General features: G+C 42.5%; 1 protein-coding gene across 5 annotated transcripts in view; it reads right to left on the bottom strand.

Annotated features, from left to right (window-relative positions):
* The window catches only part of PRDM2 (PR/SET domain 2), a 62,529-nt gene that overhangs the window by 22,258 nt on the left and 24,850 nt on the right, over positions 1-15,421 (bottom strand). Inside the window, exons 1-2 of one of the 5 annotated variants that reach the window (XM_048968073.1) lie at positions 4,587-15,420; positions 2,006-2,064 (exon numbers count right to left, since the gene is read on the bottom strand). The exons of 3 other annotated variants lie outside the window; for them this stretch is intronic. The gene's annotated coding sequence lies outside the window, so the exon portion shown is untranslated. Of the gene's footprint in view, positions 1-2,005; positions 2,065-4,586; position 15,421 lie in introns of those variants that run through there. One more of the 5 variants, XM_048968072.1, reaches the window with a different exon arrangement.

Here is a 15,421-nt window from a genome sequence, read left to right on the forward strand (position 1 = left end):
CTCTCTATTCCAACCCAAATTTTCCAAGTATGCACCCCCTCCTATAGAACTGAGACAGGTCAGCTTTAAAAGGAAATACTTGTTTTTATTTGAACCTTCTACATCATCCAAATAATTACCTTCATTTCCTTCCAAGGAGCTCAAGTTTCACAGGCGCTCCCCAAATTCCACAGGGCTTCTCAGATTCATGTGTGTAATTACCCTTTTTTTCTTCGTTTCCCTTTTACCAGTTTAAGAGTTTTCAGTCTCAGAAACTGATATTGCAGTCATTCAGAACACATTTTTGTCACCTTTGGAAAATAGGCATGCACTCCTCCTAGGCAGTTCTAGCAATTATCCCATAATATCCGCAAACATTCTATCAGTTCACATCAAACCTTTCCAAAAGGAGCAAATTCTGGTTTACCAGACAAGGCAATACAAGGCTCCAACACCAAATGGTTTCGAGCTGTCAGCAGTTCACACAGCCACAAGCAGTTTAAGCCCAACTGCATCTGATTTGGTCTGATATGAACACAATTTGATGCTAAGGACACCTCAGCTATTTGTAACTTCAACATGCAGTACCACGATCTGAGCAAGAAATTCAGACAGTTCTCCAGAAGTATCCACCAAGCTGCCCAAAACTGTTCTTGACCTGTGCAGCAACAGAAGCAACAAGCATTCTACTTCTAGGTAAAAGGTCTAAGTGTTGAACTGCAGTATAATCCTATGGAATCAACACTGCATCACCATGTTAAGAGCCACATAACAAAAACACGTGTTCAGCTATTCAAACTCCCTCAGAGCTTCTTTTTATTGCAGAGCACTTATCATTTCAAGACTAATATCTATGTCTTGACTCGACCAAAAAGGCCTGGATGCAGCTCTCACCTTTGCCAAGCCTGGCCACAGCTAGAGGCAGCCTCACAAGATGGTTCAGCTGGGGATGGTATGGAGATGAAATCACTGGCAACAATACAGTCTGATTCTACAGCAGCCTCAATATTCAGCATGGTGACAGGTTACTGTCAGAGCCTGCAAACCAAGAGCCAGCTCCTTCTCACAGCAAGATGAAAGGGAAAGTGTGCTCTTCAAAATGCAAGATACACAAAAGCAACAACAACAAAAATCACTCTGAAGTACCAAAGCAAACAGGTTTTCCAAAGTCTTCTCCATTTATAGAATGCAAAATTTACAGCACTTTGAATTATTATCTGGGAAGTCATCAGAGTATCAGGATTTTTAACCAAAATGGAGTTATTTAGGTAGCATACTTTCTTATCCTATTGATGGGAAAAAGACCATTTGCAAGATACCTTGGCACACTACTTATTGATACTGTCAGAAATATTTCAAGCTATTGGCCTTTAAGTCCAAATGCATTTGAAGAGAAGTTTCATTTGGCATCTGTTCACCTTTATAGTGAGCAAAATGCCTGCATACATTTATCAGATGTGCCAGTTCAGTTGCTGACACATCAGCCAGGGATAGCACACAGTTTCTGCTGTTTTCCTGTTATTAGTTTTAGCCTGTTGGCTTGTAGTTTGCAGTTTTCCCTATAAAGATCAGAAGTGTCCTATACTCAAGCACAGCAGGGACTGTCCCAGATGGATCCACCCTATGATCCTAACCATATTCAACAGCAGATGTCCAGGAAGAAAACTGAAGAAGAGCATATCCTCATGGCATGCCTTCTTAGCTTTCAAACTCACCAGAGTTCAGGATCTTCTGAAGATACCCAGTGGCTTTTGATAGACTTTCCATCATGAGAGCTCTCAAAGTGCTTTTACAATTCACATAACCATGAAAGACTGACATACTTTCTCCCTGCATAATTCCAATGAAAACCTCTACCTGCAATTCTGGTATCAAAGCATCAACAAGGAATTAACCAAAGGTCTGCCCCACAGTTTTCTTGCAGTTTAAGACATCAAGAACTGACAGAAGCCTGCAGGAGGGAAAACAGCTCCTCACAGTACAGAACCTGGTGGAAGCCTGAGTATAAGTACACACGTGCACTTACCATCAGGTTCCTGAAGGGTCCTACATGGCTGCTACGGCCAGCTGGATCCTCCACTTGGTCTAAACAAGAAAGATACAGGAATGAAACACAGGGAAAGTGAAATGGAAACAATGACAAAAGAATAAATGAAGGGCAGAACTTAATATATGTGCATGGGCATTTCAGGAATTGCAAAAGAAAGATGCAAAGGAAACTGAATGAAAGAAAGAGACAGAAAAACAGCTACCTGCCCACAGCAACAAAGGTCGAGAGAGGAATGCAGGAACATCTGCCTTGCCACTTAGAGGAAAGGGGAGGAGGAGCCATATTTAAAAGCTATTTATGCATGCTGTAGACAGGGGAGCAAGGGCATTACCTGCCTGTACCACCTGCAGTACCCACACAGCATTAAGCACTGCAATAGGCACAGATCTCACACTGCTCTCAGTGGTCAGATAACTGGTCAATATCAACACTGCAGTGCTGCTCGGTTCGGAGGAGTTCAGGTGACAAACAATAACTACCTTTGTTTGCCTGTACTTAATGCTACTGACAGACCAAGACATCCCCAAACAACCCGCAGTGCCCGCACTCCAATCGCTGCTGTTAACCAAAATACTAACGGGACTCCACAGCAACTGGTAATTCCTAGTGAGATCAGTATGCTCAGATGCCAGGAGGGAAGAAGTCAAATACAGTCTTGCTTGGAGTCGAATCCTATAATTAAGTATTGCAAAACTGCACAAGATGCTATTATCTTTAATGAGCTTTAAGTGTGGCACCAAACACGCTCACAGCTCCCACCATAAAGCAGGAAGGGGAATCTCCCATCTGATCTCAAGCACTGTTTTGATGCCTTACAAGAAACACCAAAGACAACAGACTGCCATGTTACACCAACAGTGAGAACCACGTGGGTCCATGATGTGAACTGCAGGCTAACAGCACAGACTTGTTGGTCAAACCCTTTTTGGACTGGTTCAGATTTTTTTCTCCTTTTTTAAATACCAATATTTTGGTGTTGAAGAGAATTAAAGAAAGATTAAGAGTATCTCCAAGCTAAACAATCCTCACAGAAAATTCAGCAAAAGCCACAACTCTATCACCATTTCCACTTTGCTCAGGTTGAGATTTCATTTGAGAAATAGTTTGTTGTGCATCGGAATTCCTCTAATCCCACATCCAGCATACTAATGGATATGCCATGTTTTTCATGTCAGTTACTTACATTTCTAGGTGCATGTGAAAAACTGACTGGTTGCTCTGAGAGACGAGCTAGAGAAAAGGAATGCCTTCTGCACATGCTAGAAGTCATTGAAAATAACAGCAAAAACTGCTCTAAAACTGAAGAAGCACAAAGAAAACCACATTCGGTGATGTCACACAGGCTTTTGAGAACTCGTCCAACAACGCATGCCATGGTGTATAAAATTAAGGACCATGCCTATTTAATATACATGATTGATCAAACAGCAAGTGAACTAAGCAGGAAAAGAATGAAAATAGAGTTCTGCCGGTAACACTGAAGTGTCTTGATTCTGTTTTTAGACCCTCGGTCTGATCTCTGCCATCACCCAGGTTGGAAGGCACTCATCTGATTCAAAGACACCAACCACATCTGCCAGCACTGACTTCCATCATCAACACCAAACCCTTCTCAAACTGAATGTTAAAAAGGCACTGAGAGGATGCAAGAGCAGCACATCTCCATGCAGCCCTCAGGGTGAGATCCAAGACATAAATGGCACAGCTCGATTTTTGAAACACAAACATGTAATTAAAGCGGATGTCAATTAAAATCTCAGTGGCTACATACTGTCATTAAGAGTCTTATTTCAACAGTGCTGCCGAGTACCTATGAAAACATGCAGAGAAAAGGCAACAACATCCTGACGTCAAGATGACCCCGTTTGCCATCTATTATTATAAATAATTAATGGAGCACTTTTCTTGCAGCAGCATTATGAAGTTATCTGATAACAGTCCGTGTCAATTTTAGTGTATAGAAACTATTGCCTTTAAGTGCAATGGAATTTTAACATCTGAGGATCGTGAGAATAACTCAGAGCTACACCAGATCTCAGTCCTGTGCTGTCAAGCTGTCCAAGCCTGACTTACAGTAATGGCCACAGCTCAGCTGCCTTCCAAAACATAAAGCCTCTGATGAGAAACTGCATGTTTTACCCCATTGTTTCAGTTCATTTCTGTTCTAATTTGCAATTAACGACCAGTACAACTGCCTTGTTTAAGGACCATCAACAGCAGAGAGAAATGCATCCTCAACATTGAAAATAAAAGCAAATTCGGGGACTAAAGGGTCTCCCACCACACCCTGCACCTCCCCTTCCCTAAAATATACATTCGAGCTTACACAGCAGAAGCAGAAGGAGGAAGGACAGCGTAGGCACTGAAGACGAACTTCACAGTGACTGCTAGGACCAAACTGCCTCATTAAAAAACAACCACCTCTATCATTAGGAAAACAATTCTGCCCTACTACAGAAACAGACACACAGAAACCATCACTTCTCATATGCACAAAAAAGCTTTTTAAATCACTGAGTCATCCAATGAGATTATAAATGTTACCCCCAAGTCTCACCTTAGGAAGACATTTCAGTTCACCTCAAGGCAGGTGCTCACACACGTAACTGTATTTCTTTGTTAAAATGTACTTCTACCAAGAACTAAACATCCACTTTGCAGGAAAGAAATGGAGCAGTGCATTTACAGAGACTGTTAACGTGACATTTGCATAACAGATGAACTTGTTGCCATGGAAAGTGTAAGAAAATTCTGAGCTGGGGCTATTTAAAACATCAATTTCTGAGAACATTTGGCAAAGCCTTTCTGATAGCGCTGAAGATCAAATCACTGGATCTCACCAAGATCATCTTTATTTCTTTTTCACCCAGAGGGTGATGAGGCACTGGAACAGGTTGCCCAAGGAGGCTGTGGATGCCCCATCCCTGCAGGCATTCAAGGCCAGGCTGGATGTGGCTCTGGGCAGCCTGGGCTGCTGGTTGGTGACCTGCACACAGCAGGGGTTGGAGCTGGATGAGCACTGTGCTCCTTTTCTACCCAGGCCATGCTGTGATTCTATTAATTATAAAAGCATCAGTGTAAGATATGTTAGCACGGTAGGGCAGACCCAGAATAGCACAGCTGAAGCTATTCACAAAATTGATTAATACATTTAGGCTTGAAAAGTCCTACCAGGAGGAAGCACATCTTAAACATGCTATTACAGCAATCCACATCAATTGCCTCTGGTCTTCCTCACATGTGTGAACTGAATTAATCCTAGAATCATTTCAGTTGGAAGGGACCTTTAAAGGCCATCAGGTCCAACCCCTGCACTGAGCACTGAGGGACACCCACAGCTCCATCAGTGCTCATTCAGAGCCCCATTCCCTGACCTTGGGTATCTGCCATCTACATTCACAGCACCACACTCAAATCCTCAACACGCTACACCTTCACTGACTAACCTGAGCAGAAATCATAGGAAGTCTTAAGCTTATAGACTTACTCATCCAGAATGACTTAAATAGCACAGAATGTCATCTGACAACTTCAGAGCAGCACAAACAAACATCCACAGCCTTTAATTCTACACAAGTTTAACCCACACAAGAGCCGTACTGAAACAATTAAGTGTAAATGATTAAACGTGCAGATTTTAAAATGTTATTTCTGCCTTCATGCCAACACTTCTAAAGCTAAAACAGCAGATAGAGCACACAAATATGCAGCACTGGATCTCCTGTGGAATTTCTCCATCACTCACCATTGTGCATGTCTAACTCCCACCCTGCCCAGGAACACAACCTCCCCCCAGCTCCTACATCACTGCTGGCAAGTCACTTTACATGGCTATTACTGACACAGAGAAGAACAGTCATTTTCTGTAGTTACGTTCCACTAGCTTTCATTTAAGTAAGTATTAAGGCAAAAATAAGCAATAAGTGACAGCTGGCACACAAAATGCTTCACAGATCTTCCAGAAGGGAGCGGTGCTCTCTATATTTAGAAAATCCTTAGCAACAGCTCATGAACAGCATCAAATTTTTGTATTTAAGCACAGAAGAATGCTCAAAACGTACATCTCCACCGTAATGAAGGTGAGCTTTAACCTGAGCCACGAATACGGTGCTCCTAAACCCACTGCAGTGCTCTGTGAAATGTCTGACCCTGAAACGAAGTGTGAAATTAAAGGTCTTGAAATTGCTAAAAAGCCACACTCTGTTTTTTATTTGCTATATTTATTTGCTATAATTTATTTTGTTAGTTGGCTTCTTTTTTTTACCAAACTGAATCCCTCTGTTTATTACAACTGTGGTAACGTCATTTCTCAGATGTTCATCTCCAAAGCAGTAAAGGCTGCTCAGCCACATCAGCCTGCTCCACTTTACAATGCATTCATCCCCCTCTTCAGCAAGTATTTCCAGTCTGTTTTCCGTTATCTTTCTTATTCTCTGCTTCTTCAATGCAACCTGCAGAGGTAATCTTGACTTTGGGGGATTTAATGGGGAGCGAAACAAAGCAGTCGTCATCACTGATGATTTTATATATTTACTGCTATGAGCTGCAATCCAATTATTTACAACAGACTTATCTTGCATTTCAAAAGGGAAATTATTCAGCATAGTGCACAGGCTCCCTCCTTGCCCCCTCTCTTACCAGGGCTTTCCAAAGCCATCAGTTCTGGCATGCAATGCAAGCTCGCCTTAAGCAATAAATAGACATTTACTGGGCTGAAACAGTTGTAGAAGCTATTCTGTACTGGAAGCACAGCACTGTTAATGTCCCTAAGCTTTTTGCTCAGGCACTACGTAAGAACATTACCAGGTAACAGAAATGAAAACAATTAATGTCAAGTGCTCTTCATTGTAGGAAGGAAATCAACAGAAAAGCCAAGTTAAGTAGAGGTGACAAAAACAGAATTACCAGCTATTACAGCAGATACACAGTTTGTTTCCATTAACCTCCACTAAATATATGCTGGTATTTTATGAAGTAGGTGCCCAACGTAGGAAGGAACACCTTTAACTGCTGATAAGCAGCTACAGCTGAGGCACATCTGCAGGCATGAAAACTGCATCTGTTAGATCTGGAAAACCTCCTTCCAGCTTCAGGCTGACAATCCGAGGACGTATGGCAGATTATCACAGCAGATCCTTCCTAACACATAGAAGTAGATGAAGGAGAAACATCATGTAAAATAATCATTTTAATATGCAGAGCAGTCTCTGAATCGCTTGCGTCTGGTGAGATATTTGTGAAGGATTTGTTTTTGCTGTGACACCAAGTGCTTCACTCATCTCAGCTGCAGCCCGCTGACATTTTCCTAGAGGAATGCTTTCCAGTCTTCTCCGGGAACTGAAGACACAGTGAGCTCTCTTGCCAAAGGAACTCTAGCTGCAATGCCCCAGTTGCCCAAGCATTGCATTGCTCAGCTGCAGAGCAGTGTGACAGCACAGCAGCTGGAACTGCAGTGCTACACAGCCGTTAGCACAGCTGACAAGAGAAATACATACGTTTATAGCTCGTCCCAAAGCAGATGACAATAAAGTGGATTCTGTCTAATTTATGAAATCAAGAAAGTTCCATAGGCCCATAAAGTCACCACAGGGAACGGCAACTTCCTCCATTTCTCAAATAACGTGAAAACAAACCCCAGATTCAGAGGACAAACGCATCTGTCTTCTGCTAAGCCAACTGCTATGTTCGAGACTGATCAGTTCCAATGAAACTGGACTTCAAAACGTGTACAAGTTTTTCATAGTACAGAATGTCAGCAGAATAAAACCTCCCCAAAAAGTAAAGTGGGCATTTTGACGTTCAGATGAAGAACTTGAGAAAATACAGTGCTGGTACATGAGTGGAGAGACTGGAGGCTGACGCTCACCAGGCAGGGACGTGGGAGCCATGAACAAATCATCTGCACAAAGTCCGCTTTGCTTTTGCAATCCTTGCCAAGGGGCTGTAAGACACAAAATGCTGGGCTCTTTGCTCTGCACTTGCAACTCGAAGACACTGCAGAAGTCAATTTTTTACTCAGCTGGCTGAAGCTCAGTGTGACCAAGTGCCTGGATAAAGCCCAAGGCAGCTTTAACATTCGGCACCCGTACTGTGTGCATTTCCTTTCAAGAACATGACTCTAAGGCAAAGGTGTGCATTTTAAGATTCTGATACAAACCTGCTGCTGAAAAGAGAGCAGTTGTCCTTGCTGCTGAGTTGCTTGATGCTGGAGCTTAGCACCCAGCTGAATGGTTCATTTTACCTGCAGAAATGAGGAAGTTTGCACTGCACTTGGCCTTGAACAGCGGCACTGCATGAGAAAATTTACCATAATTTACAGTAATCAAGCCACTTTCAGAAAGACTGAGCCTTTCCCATTCAAGAAAAGAATTTCCTTATGGACTGCCAAATAAAACCAGACTGATACTTGAATAGACTCAAGCAAGTGAGGAATCTGGCTCTCAACACGAGTTAAAACAGATGTACAGCCAACCACCCATCTCCATGGCACTCTGCAGCAATGAGAATCATGAAGATAGATTTTCAGCTATTATAATACTCTCACTAGAGTAACTTTATGTCAACCCTCACATTAATAACACAGCCTCTTTGAAGCTGTAAAGCATTAATCACAGTCTATCAAAGCTCTGACAGAAAGTGTGACAACAAAATTAACCCTCAACAGCAACCCTGGTAAGCTCCTAAATGCTTCTGAAGACTTCGTGCTAAGCAACAAACACACACTGGTGATACAAACAAACACTGCACTTGCTTAATCCAGGGGAGAGTTCATAAAAGGTAGGTAAATATTTGCTAATGAATATCTGATGGTCAAACAACACTTAATTTCTTAGCTACAAGGGTTGAAATGCCATTGAGTGTTATTTCAATAACTGTTAAACCCAAGTGCAATCTTACAGACCGATGCAATGTTACAGTGAGGAACCTGACACAGCAGCTGTGGGCAGTGAGAACTCTTCACAACAAAGCCTTTCCTGTCACTCTTGGCAAGAATGACAAAATGCATTTGAAGGTTTGACAGATCCAAAAAATTAAGTACCCTCTGGTCTGCCAATAACTGTTGAATGTGCATCTCTTCCCATAAACAGGTTATCAAAACTTTGTATGACATACTAGAAGATATTATGCAGCACGTCCCTGCTTGTAATTTCATAGAAAATAACACCAGACATCTGCAGATGTGCCCTCAGAGCAAGATGTGTCCTCCCATAAATAGTTCATGTAAAATAAATGGTCAAGGCAAAATTATGGTACACTGTAATAAAACCAGCACCAAAGTTCAGAACATTAATGGTGCTGAATCAGTATTAATAGCATTGTACAAACAGAAGCAGCAGCAGCACTGAACCCAGAGAAAAGCTGTAATGATGATGATTAGGGGGTAGGAAAGGCTTCCATTGCAAGGAGAACTCAGAGCCTCCACTAAAATAAGGAGTGGCTGAAAAATGACAGCTAGTTAAAGGTAAATAAAAATACAATGAAGTCAGTGGTTGATTAGCTTGTATCTACAATAAAACCCAAAGTCTCCCATTGTAAGAGGACAAAAGAAGGGAAAGAGTAAGTGCCTGGGGTAAAGCCTTGATTTCACAGGATACAAAGCAAAGGAAGTCGAGAAAGGATTATTCATGCAAATAAAAGTCAGTGGGTTTTTAAGGGAGAGGGCAAACCCAGAGTGCAGGCAAGGCAGTAACTCACCCAGCATAAGAGAAAACACCAAGCTTGCTCTCGTGCGTCACAAGCAAGGGGACAATCCTAAAGCTTCATGTAAGTTTAAGAGGTGAAAAAGAAAACCACTTGTTTGACTGTGGAAAGCAGTGTCTGTTCCCATCCCCCTCTGTTTCAAAGTTAACCCTGATCAATAGGAAAAAAATGATTCATACTGGGAAGCTGCCTGGTGCCCCGTTTTCCTTCCCACTGCAGGTTATTTAACTGAAGACAGCACTAGCAAATATGCTAAGTAGCAATATGGAAGCCAAACGAGGAAGAAACAAAGAGGAAAATACAGAGCTGTGTAGATTTTGATTTGAATCTCGGAATCACACAAAGTTTTCATTACGAAATAAATGCACGCTGGCCTTTGCTGGCCATTGATTTGTCACAATCACAAAGCATGTTGTTGTCTTAAGGACAAAACACACAGAAAGCAACATGCCTGCAGGATGCAGTAGTGCAGGACTGCACTGCTTGCTTTAATGAGGATCTGATAAAATCAGCACAGTCCTTACGCAGCATTCCTGACCGCCTCCAGGATCTTCCATCGCTTCTTATCACACCAGGTTTTGCTTTCTTAGCAGCACACCAGTCCTGTGTTGGAGCTGGGTGTCTGTGGTGCTAATGGCAGCAAGATGGTGATGCAGCTTTGGTTGGAGCAAAGCTGGAATGAATCGTAACCATCTCACCCTGCTGCTCGTAAGGGCTGAGAGCTGCAGCTATCACAGGGGTTGAGGGCATTGCTGCAGATGGAAAGAAGGGAATGGAAAGTAACCAAGGCTCTATTCAAAAAGCTCTCCTTACGAGGTATAAAAACATCTCTGCCGGTTAGAAGGCCTCAAAGGTATCAGAGATTCACCAGATAGAAGCTGCAGGTCCCTTAACACACCAAATGCAGCTTTTTAACTGAAGTTGCATCAGTAATCTTGTAAATGGTTCTGATTTTTCTCAATTCAAACTGAACTTCATTCTAGAGGTTTGCTGCAGAACTTCCTTATGACCTTCTCCTTCCTCACTTATCTCTTCCCAGTCCCTGGCTAAGAAACTTTGAAGCCCTGAATTGCAAAGCTTTCCATTAAATCTGTTGGAAGGAGGGCTAAATAGATAACAGTGTCATTTCCTTGAGGGCTATCCTTGCTACAAATGCACAACTTAGACCTCACTGTGGCCTTCCAGTACTTGAAGGGAGCTTATAAACAGGAAGAGGAACGGCTGTTTATGAGGGTGGATGGTGATGGGACAAGGGGGAACAGTTTTAAAGTGAGACAGGGGAGGTTTAGGTTGGATATTAGGAGGAAGTTTTTCATACAGAGGGTGGTGAGGCACTGGAACAGGTTGCCCAAGGAGGCTGTGGATGCCCCATCCCTGCAGGCATTCAAGGCCAGGCTGGATGTGGCTCTGGGCAGCCTGGGCTGCTGGTTGGTGACCTGCACACAGCAGGGGTTGGAACTGGATGAGCATTGTGGAGCTTTTCAAGCCAGGCCATTCTATAATGATTCCATGAACTTCCCAGACCTTAATACGGCCTGCATTCCACCCAACTATCTCAACTATTTTATTCCACGTAACAAGTCCAGCTAATAAGCAACTTTAAAAAAAAAAAGACACAGCATCATCGGGCCACGATTTCCAGTTGTGATGACATCCAGATGGCAATCTACATTTTGTGAACAGGAAGCATATCTGTGGATGCATGGAGCTAAGTGAAAATGCCTATGGAAGTCTTAAGAGCGAAGACTGTAAGAACTTTGAGCACGCACAGAACCTCACCTGCTTGTCCCACCTTTACACCTCACTTTCACACAGCAGCAATTCGATGCAGTTTCAGCAACAGCCACGCTTACATGAAAGTAAATCCACTGTCACTTTTATGACAGCACTGATTTACGGTCTCAGAAGCTGAAGCCTGACGTTGCACTCAGAGTTCAACCTCACATAAAAATCATGGCATAATGGTCATTTGTAACTGACTGTAATTGATTTATAATTCATCCACCTTAATCTCATGCTATCTCCAGGACAGAATTGTTCGCTGAACATCCCATGAAGTCTGATAAGAACTATGGGGAAAAAAACCCACCACTATAACAGCAGAGGCAGTTATGCAGCAAAGTTTTAATGGATTTATGAGCAACCATATGAGACTTTAAAACTGCGCTACAGTGAGTATTCACCAGGCTCTTTGGGGTCCTGATACAGGAGTTTTGTCTTACTGCAGTGAAGGCTGTACTTTAGCAGCTCACAGCTGGGCTCCCTGTGAGGTCACTCGGCTCCAGAACAGACTCCCAGCCAAGCCTGCTCACGCAGGATGTTTTTAGCTACACAAAGTTACCAACTTTCTTCCTCTCTATGGACAGCCTGACTTTACAGAGAGATGTGAGAGGCACACACAGTGTTCAATCCACACAATGCTACAAATGATGCCACTGGGGTTCGTTGCCTAGATAAAGTGCAAAGAGGAACACAACTAAAACAAATAGAGCCAAACAGCTCAGCGTGGAGCTGCTACCACAGGGATAGAAATAAGCACAGAAGTGAAGCATTGCCCTCATCTCCTTTGTTCAGAAAAAACATTTTTGTCTCAAGTACTATTCACAAGCATGTGGCAGTGCACAACTGCACCCCATTCAGCATCAGTATCTTTCTTCCCTTGAGACCAGACTTCTCATCTGCCACACAGCCCACGACAGGAGCAGTCTGCATTATTTCAGTGCTGTGTGCTTACTTTGCTCAGCACCTCAGATCACAGCCTGACAAAACCAGTGTGCATTTTTACACATGACCATCTTCTCTCTGTAATACCTTTACTTGGCTTGCATAAAGTTACTCTTAGAAGGAAGATTCAGAATGAAGCCAGGGTCTCCAAATAACATTGAGTAAATAGGTCCTTGCAAGGGAAGCACACAAATGAGAGAAAAGCCAGCTGCAATAGTCTGAGAACAGAAAACAGTGCTCTGGGAGCCTGTTGAAAGCAGCACTAACTTTTCGTGTTACTACTTACACTACACTGTCACATTTAAAAGAAACAGGCCTTGGCAAGGAAAATAAGCCCAAGCTACTCCTCTAATAGATTTATGAGTTTAACTGTCAAGTGAAAACTAGACTGGCTTTTTTTTTTTCCTTAGAAAGTGCATTAATGAAAAATCTTCTACAAATGCATTTAATTTGAACAAACTTTCCTACAAGCTCGATAGGCAGGTCAGAAAACATCAGCTTCAGCTTGGGACAAGTGGGCAATAATGGCTGGAAAGTTTAACAAGCGAGCAAAATTTCAGAAAAAGCAGAAAAAAATGCACTGCATCATTTTCCTACTAGCTGTTGACCTTGACAATCTTCTTATGCACTGGCAGCTGCTGCTCTCAACCACTGAGTGATCACGTCAGAGACAGCAGGGCTTTGCTGTAGTAAAAGTCTGAGATGCTCCTGAAGTTGTTTCCATTTTGTTTTGTTTTATCCTATTGGTTTCCTTTCCCAATCACCCTAACCAGATTTTACACACAATGTTTCAATGCAGGAAAGTAAAGTTAGAAGCATCACTGAATCTGAACTCCTAAGCACATTAAAAGAAAAACACAAGAGATTTACTGCCGCTACGTCAACCTTCAACCAACTCCAGTAACTCCTGACACCAGAAGATGCACAGCGCCGTGCAGGCAGAGCACAGGAACAGAACTGGTGAAGAAGTGGTGCAGCTGCAGAGCAGGTGGGCTCTGAGATGCACGACTGAGGCACAGCCAAGATGCTGTGTATGGGGAACACGCCGGGTGCCATCCTAAATATGCTCTAAAGGAGATTATGAACCCAATGTCAGTAATCACCTGCACCAAGGTCAGACCAAGGGCAAGCAGGACGTGGTATTTCCATCTGCTGTCTGTGCCGGTGGCACACTGGGTCAGCTGCTGGCTCTTCACAAGTTTAGGAAGGCCCAGCTCTGAAGGTAAGGCTCTGCACTGATAGCATGGGAGGCTTTGTCCAGAAACCAAAAGGAATCCCACTGCAGTATGGAATGAGCTTCACAGCAGTCTAAGCGTCAATTAACTGGACAAATCTGTGACTGCTGTGATCACTTTTTCTGATTTCCTGAAGCAAACTGCAGCCGTAAGACCAAGTGTGAGCATCTCATTGCTCAAGGACAAGGCCTGTGCTGAACTTAAAACTCAAAAGGATATTTGTTTTACTGAACACAGATCAGTTATTAAGTCAGTTTTCAAGACATACAGCTCTTACAACGCCCTTCTCAAACACAGCCTTGTCTGGGCATTTATGAAGTATTAAAGTGTCTGCTTCTATTCTGGAAAATGTATTTCTGCAGGACACAGCAATTCAGAGCTGTCCAAACTTGGCAGTTCTTACATAGCTCTGTTTTCTCCTTTGTTGTTTTACGCTTTCAATCTATAACAGAACACGAAGTTTATAAAGAAGGAATTAATTGATCTGTGTCAGCAGGCAACGAATCCCAATTTTGCAACCCCACTGAGCTTCTTTCTAAGAAGTTTCTTACACTGGAAGCTCACTTGCATTCTTACTTTGTACTGCCTTCCAATTTTTTCCTATGCGAGAGGTTGCAACATTCCCCCCCCTCCCATTTTTATTGTATAGTCAGAATTACGTAAAAGAAAAAATAAAAAAATAAAATAACCAAACAAAAAAACCTGCTTAGAGCTGCTGAATTCACTGCTTATTTCCTTTATCCTCCCATAAAATCTCAGCCTCTGAACCAGCAAGAGGAGTGTCAGCAATGGGAACCATTTTAGAATCTTAACTGCAGTGAGTGCTGTCAATGCAGCACAAATATTATGTTACTTAGAAGCAATCAGGTGTGAATTGCAAATATCAGATCTACTACAAACACTAAAATAACTGAGAGTAAATGTAGAAGGGGTAAAAATAAACCGACAGAACCTCCTAATAATAGAACTATAGGATTTCAAAACACGCACGCGTTAGAAAAGCACAAATCACTGTAAATTTACTGACAGAGCACTGATAATGAAGCTTTAATAACCCAAAACAACCACACTGAGGAGCTGGCCTTCCTGCTTAACGATACAGGAGTATAATCCCCCAGATAAGTTACTGGGGCCTTATAACTCTTATTCTGTTCTCAACTATGTTCAGCATTTTTTTATTAACGTATTTAGGAAGAGTTCATAGAATGGAGGCAGAGATTTATTGTTCCAAATGAGGGTGGTTTGACATTTTTAAGCTCCTTAGCAGTTAAAGCCTCAGAGCTACAGAACAGCACAGGACGACCCACCCAAAACTGCCACAGTTATTTAATGACTTGCTCTTTTTTTTTTTTTTTTTTAATCTGCAGTTTCAGGAATGCAAATCAATCTTCCACGCCGTGAAAAATTACCTTAGAAATGACTCTGTCTGGCTTTTCTAATTTATGATTTAATCAAATTCTTTCGAGTTGTTTTTCTGGCCTTTCAGGTAAATCACAGGCACGCAAATCCCACCTGCGAACACCATGCCCAGTTACAAAAAAAAGCACAACGATTCACCCAGGCGCCCTTATGCATGTGCTACATGTTTACTAAACCGTCCCACGGCAGACAGAAAAATCCAAGCCAGCACTCGACGCTCAGAGGCTGTAACAGCAACGCTTATAAGCAGCACCGCACAGCCGCCTTCCCAAATATCAGTGCTGGGATCACGACGCCGCCGCTTTAAACGCCA

This window comes from Lagopus muta, chromosome 21 (assembly GCF_023343835.1).
Source record: "Lagopus muta isolate bLagMut1 chromosome 21, bLagMut1 primary, whole genome shotgun sequence".
Taxonomy (NCBI): Eukaryota; Metazoa; Chordata; class Aves; order Galliformes; family Phasianidae; genus Lagopus; species Lagopus muta.